The 6,609-nt window shown below is 39.1% G+C and overlaps 1 long non-coding RNA gene across 1 annotated transcript; it reads left to right on the top strand.

Moving 5' to 3' along the window:
- The first annotated feature begins 885 nt into the window (after positions 1–885).
- Positions 886–3,714, top strand: LOC122872933. The gene is made up of 3 exons (XR_006377340.1): positions 886–985; positions 1,201–2,295; positions 2,851–3,714. It is a non-coding gene; the product is annotated as an uncharacterized LOC122872933 (long non-coding RNA).
- The last annotated feature ends 2,895 nt before the right edge of the window (positions 3,715–6,609 follow it).

Below are 6,609 nucleotides of genomic sequence, written 5' to 3'. Positions count from 1 at the left end.
CGTCAGTGTCTTGAGCCGCATCTCTGGTGCAACGTGTTTCTGTCGCGCTGTTATGTAACGCTGCTGCTGCGTTCACTCTCCTCCACAACCTTTTCTCAACAGGACGTTTCTGCACACTAAGACGAAACGAGTGAATATCTGACTCGATTAGCTCGAACACACTTTAAACATCCTGTTTCACCTGAGATTATGTTATCTTCATCTTAGACTGAAATGCATGAGGCTAGGACCGACTGGACCTAGAATGACATGATTTGATTTGATTGGCTTATTAGAACATCATTCAAATTGGAAAAACGGTTAGAATTTTCTTTTAGGTTCATTTCTTGGTGATGCTTTGGAGTATATTGAAATGTGATTGGAGTTTTAATTTTGCAAACATAAAATGAAAATGGGAAACTTAAGTTTGAATGATTTTAGTTTAATATTGTCTTCCCTGGACTTCCACAAACACATGCCCAGAACGGGAAATTTGATTTCATGTAGAAAGGTCTCAAGCATGTATTACATGTATCACACCTGTAAAAATGTAGTTTTATCACGATGCTTACATTTTTATAGATCCATCGGCAACACCTAACCAAACAAATATTTTGTTAAAAAGAATGAAACCAGAAAAATGTCCTCACATTGATTCTATTCTTTGAAAAATGTTAATCATTAATATACAAAATATTAAAAAAAAATAGATAATATGAAATAACAAGAAAACAAAATGGCCACACACAAAAAAAGAATTGAGTCCATATTGTCTATTTAGGATGAAACTTGATGGGACAATATTTCCTCTACACAAGACAGGAGGGCCAGTCACGGACAGGAAAAGCTGTAAGTGTTGAAGTGCTTCACAACCTCAGATGTAAAGCACATCTTCTCATGTTCTTTCATTCTAGTGAGTCTCATATCAACTTTGAAGTTGGTGGGTATCAGCAATTCCCCAAACCTGAACCCGAGGACGCTGCTACACAGAGGACTCCAAGACCAAGTAAGTAATCAGGGACATATGAGATTATTTAAGTGCTGTTGTGTTTTTGTTGTACGGTACAATATACCATAAGAATACTAACATGATTATTTAAGTGGGTTTGCGTGTTGGTTTTAGCGGTAAAGAGACCAGGTGTATTCTTTGAGTGAGTACCAGGACACGAATTGAGCTAAAATGTTGTGTGTGTGTGTGTGTGTGTTCTGGTGTTGTGTCAGGTTTTGATGGAGACCAAACCAGAGCTAAAAGGAGAGTGATATTCAGGAAGTGGACACAAACACCACTCCAGATGAATATTAATGTTGCTCAGTGTTTGTTGGATATGTAAATAGGTACGTCGACCTTGTGACAAACAAAAATGCCGCTTTAGGATGTTTGATTAAAATCAGTATAAAAAAAGTCCCTTATTATTACTCAAAACTACACTATATGAAGGTATGTATAGCTATGTATTGTGTGTACTGTAACGACAGTAGTGCTTGTTGCTGCATTGTACAATTGGCATCTGTATACAGTGGCAGTACGAACAAGGAGAAAAATATGATAGTCCATCCCTTCTGCAATAACAGTGCATCTGCTTATTAATGTTGTACATAACTAAATGAATATCATTAGTGAGGCCTCCAGTGGAGTTTTATCTGTTCATTGATGGTCTATACTCTATATTGTTTCACACAATTGTGTACTCTGACAAGAATAACATTGTGTGTGAAACACTGAAATGGTGAAATTTAAAGGGCCAATTCACCCAAATGACAAAAAAACAAACAGATTTTCCTCATTTACCTCTAGTGCTGTGCAGCCAGCAGACAGCGTAGTTTTATTTTGCTCAGGTTTTGTCAGAACTCTATCTCTGAGATTTCTGCTTCCACACCTACACACCAATGCAAGGTAAAGGGAATTACCTTGTATTGGTGTGTGTGTGGTGTTTGTGCAGAATTGAGTGTAAAAATGTTATTACATTTTTGTTCAAATATGTATATTTTCCTAATTTAGATGAACAGATCCTTTAACTTTTACTGACGTTTGGCTCCAGTTGTTACTACATTTCCTACAAATGTTCTGTGGGATGATACAGAAACTCTGTTATATATTTATATATGAACATTGAAAAAGATACAAGGACACAGGATATTTAAATGGACAGTGTGTGATACTGTCGTTCCTTTGTGTTTGAGCTGTTTATGACAGGCCTTCCTCACTGGATTCACCATGGCAGCGTGGGTTAGTATGGCTGACAGGGAGGAGGAAGGAAGTTGGGTCAGGATGGATGGAACAAGAGTGAACAAAGACAGATATTGATAAACATATGGGTAACTATGCTGTACAAATAAATTCATTGTTGCATTATAACTATAAATTTTCATGTCTGTGATTCAGTTGGACAGAAATCTCACATGCTGCTACTCTGTGCCGGTGATCCAGCACCTGTAAAAGCTCTACACTTTGAATGTGTGTTTTCGGCCCAGTTCTCCACACCACCAAAACAGTACTGATGGTGACAAGCTACAGACAGTCCCCAGGGACCCTCAGGGGAGACACAAAGTCTGCTGTTATCTCTGATATCGTAAGAAACTGGATGGGAACGTTCTGTTTTTAACGCAGCGCCACAACAGCCAATATGCAACACGTCACCGAGTTTTTCATTTGCTGATAGGGGACACAAGAGCAAATCTTGTTTATCCTAAAACCAAAACTTTCACGTACCATCATCAATTGAGTACTTACATGATCAGCTAAAAAAAGCTCATATTTAATTTTGCCATAACAGAAGGATTAGTTAATGGAAATGAATACATTTTAAAAATATATCATGTTGATTTGAACAGTGTACTCGGTGACAGCAGGTTCATTTATTCTGTCTGCAGGCTGCAGTGGGCCAGTGGCAGCCTGATGGAGCTTTTGGAGGAGTAGACTGTGGTGACCGTCGTACAATGATTCATTTCATGGCTTGAACGACTTCAGCTGTAGTGCCAGAGACCAGTGGATCTGTGAGAACACATTATGGTGGTTCATTTCTTAAAATGCAGCGGCATGTTAAACTAATGACAGTCCCTAGGGGTTAGAAATATGGATTAGTTTTGCCTCAAATCTATTCAACTGATTTTGGTGGAGAGTTTATTATAAATGTGATATTTATCCTGTCACCTATCTATCATCTACTTGGTCATACAGTGTATGAAATGACCTCTGTCCAAAACAAATGCCTTATTGAGCGTTGCCAGACCACAGAGTGAGAGAAGACAAGACTTCTCAGACACTGATAAAGTCTATGCAGCTGGATGTCCAAAACTAAACGGACACACCAAATGGTATCATGCACTGCATGAAATAATAAATCATTGACAAAATTATATTTTGTATTAGCTGCAGACATCAAATCTACCACTAGGTGGAACTAGAGTTTCATATCAAAATGAATGTTACAACTGTGGCTGCCCAATAACGGCTTTTGTTCTTCTACACAGATGCACCTCTGATTTGTATCTCTCCTTAATTGTAAAAGTAATCTTTTCCTGAGTAGGACTTGCTCATATGGTCAATCAGATTATACTGGGGAAATTATTGATGCCACATTTCTGAATGTTAATTGCACTTTTTAGGGTAAGTCCCCTAAATTACTGATTCAAATTATTCAAATAAACAAGCTGCTGTTAAAGAAGAGGATATATTTATCATCTTTCTCCAGACTTGTTTCCTATCTGCTTATGGGTAACACTTTATTAATTTAGCATTCGTGAGCAGTATATAAACAATTAACAAATGTGTATAACACACTGCAATGCATCTGTAAGCAGATATGACATTGACGTGTTCATTAACTTGTATGGAAATAGTTAATGGTCTTGATGTCTTCAGTAGTTTTAAAGACATTTAAACCTACCTGTGGTCAGTGGTGGAAGATGTACTCAGATCTTTTACTTAAGTACTGATACATCAATGCAGAAATACTAAAGTAAAAGCACAGAAGTATTATCAGAAAAAATATACTTGAAGTATCAAAAGTAAAAGTAATTGTAGTACTCACAGAAAAATGTGACTGTGACTGATATATAATTATATATGCCGTTACTACTGATGCATCTATGTGTAAATAGCATTTTAATGTGGTGCAGTTAGGTCAGGGCTCCAGACTAACCTTTTACATTGGTGGCACTGGTGTGCCTAACTCTTTTCAAGTTATGTCTTATTTCACCATTTTAAATTCTACACCTTACTTTAGTGTTGACTCACAAACTACTTTAATCTGCTCACCTTGCTTTTCCCTTCACTTCTCTTTTTCTTTTCCCCACGAACACACCAACACCTCTGGTTAGCTTAGCAGCTAGCAATGGCTTCTCTCCCTCCCTCTCCCTCTCCTGTTCTCTCTTGTTCGGTGTGTCAAATGTTTAGCTATTCCTCTGCCTCCTTTAGTGATAATGGTACATGTAATAAATGTAGTTTATTTGGAGCATTGGAGGCGAGGCTTAGTGAATTGGAAACGCGGTTCCGCACCATGGGAACTCAATCATTAGCTGCTGTAGTTAGCCAGCCCCCAGTAGCCACTGCGGACCGACCAGAGCTAGCTCCTGTAGCTCCCGACCAGCCGGGAAACCAGGGAGGCTGGGTGACTGTCCGAAGGAAGCATAGCCCTAAGCAGAAGCCCACGGTTCACCACCAACCTGTTCACGGTTCTAACAAGTTCTCCCTTCTTAGCGACACACCTGCTGAGAAACCAACTCTGATTATTGGAAGCTCTGTTTTGAGAAACGTGAAGTTAGCAACACCAGCGACCATAGTCAAATGTATTCCTGGGGCCAGAGCGGGCGGCGTTGAATCCTATTTAAAACTGCTGGATAAGGATAAATGTAAATATAGTAAGATTGTTATTCATGTCGGCTATTATTATTCACGAGGTCACTAACTTTAGTGACCTCCGATTATTGTTGAGTTGGTGTGTACATAAGCAAAGACAATGTCGGACTCTGTAGTTTTCTCTGGGCCCCTGTCAAACCTGACCAGTGATGACATGTTTAGCCACATGTCTTCATTCCGTTTCTGGCTTTCGAGATGGTATCCAACGAATGATGTAGGCTTTGTAGATAATTGGCGGACTTTTTGGGGGAGACCTGGTCTTATTAGAAGAGACAGCATTCATCCTACTTTGGATGGAGCAGCTCATATCCAGAAATCTGACAGATTTTATTAGTGGACCTAAACCGTGACAACTCAGAGCTGAGACCAGGAAGCAGAGTTGCAGTCCTACACGCTTCTCCCCCTAAAACTCCTTAGTGATGGTGTCTGCTGGCTGACCCTGGCTGGGTCTTGAAGAATATGTTAGCCTAAATGAATCCACTCCGCCCAGTCATATTAATACTCACATTCCTCGAGGCACCGGCCGAGGAGGTGGAGTTGCATCCATCTTCGACTCAAGCCTATTAATCAACCCTAAACCTGAACTAAATTATAACTCGTTCGAAAGCCTTGTTCTTAGTCTTTCAAACCCGACCTGGAAAACACGACAGCCAATTCTATTTGTTATAGTGTACCGCGCTCCTGGTCCTTATTCTGAATTTTTATCTGAATTCTCAGAGTTTTTATCAAGTTTAGTCCTTAAAACAGATAAAGTAATTATCGTAAGTGATCGTAGCCTTAGTACTGTGTTTATCTCATTATTAGATTTGATTGGCTTTTGTCAGAGTGTACATGAAGCCACTCACTGTTTTAACCACACCCTCAACCTTGTTCTGGTATACAGCATTGAAATTGAACATTTAATAGTCTTTCCACAGAATCCTTCATTATTGGACCATTATTTAATAACTTTTAAACTCCTATTACAGGACTACACACCATTAGGCAAAAACTCCTACTCTAGATGTCTATCTGATAGTGCTGTGGCTAAATTCAAGAAAACGATCCCATCTGCATTTAATTCAATGTTATGTCTCAATATAACAGAGGACTCCTATACAAATCACAGCCCCTCCCAAATTGACCTTCTGGTTGATAGCGCTGCAGGCTCACTGCGAACGACACTCGATTCTATCGCTCCTCTAAAAAAGAAGATAGTAAAACAAAGAAGGTTAGCTCCATGGTATAACCCCCAAACCCGCAAATTAAAGCAATCACGAAAAAACTTAAAGAAAATGGCGTTCCTAGAGGAAAATAAAAACAACCCCAGGTTTCTTTTCAGCACTGTAGCCAGGCTGACAGAGAGTCACAGCTCTATTGATCCATGTATTCCTATAGCCCTCAGTAGTAACGACTTCATGGGTTTCTTCAATAATAAAATTCATCAAGTCCTGCTTTCAACCGGTTCCAACTCAAAAACAGGAACCTTAGAAACAACTGTAAAACCTGATATATATTTTGACTGCTTTGCTCCTGTCGATCTTCTTCAGCTGACTTCGACGATTAATTCATCTAAGCCATCAACCTGTCTCTTAGATACCATTCCAACTAGGCTGCTTAGAGACGTTTTACCCTTAGTTAGCACTTCTTTACTGGATATGATCAATCTGTCTTTATTAACAGGCTATGTATCACAATCCTTTAAAGTAGCTGTAATTAAACTGCTTCTTTTTGATGTGCTGGAGAACCAGTTTCTCAAAGCACTTTATAAGAATGGAGATGAATGCCACAGG

The sequence above is a fragment of the Siniperca chuatsi genome, linkage group LG3, assembly GCF_020085105.1.
Source record: "Siniperca chuatsi isolate FFG_IHB_CAS linkage group LG3, ASM2008510v1, whole genome shotgun sequence".
NCBI classification, from domain to species: domain Eukaryota; kingdom Metazoa; phylum Chordata; class Actinopteri; order Centrarchiformes; family Sinipercidae; genus Siniperca; species Siniperca chuatsi.
The sequence above is the reverse complement of the archived record's forward strand: the minus strand, read 5'-3'. Positions and strand labels throughout refer to the sequence as shown.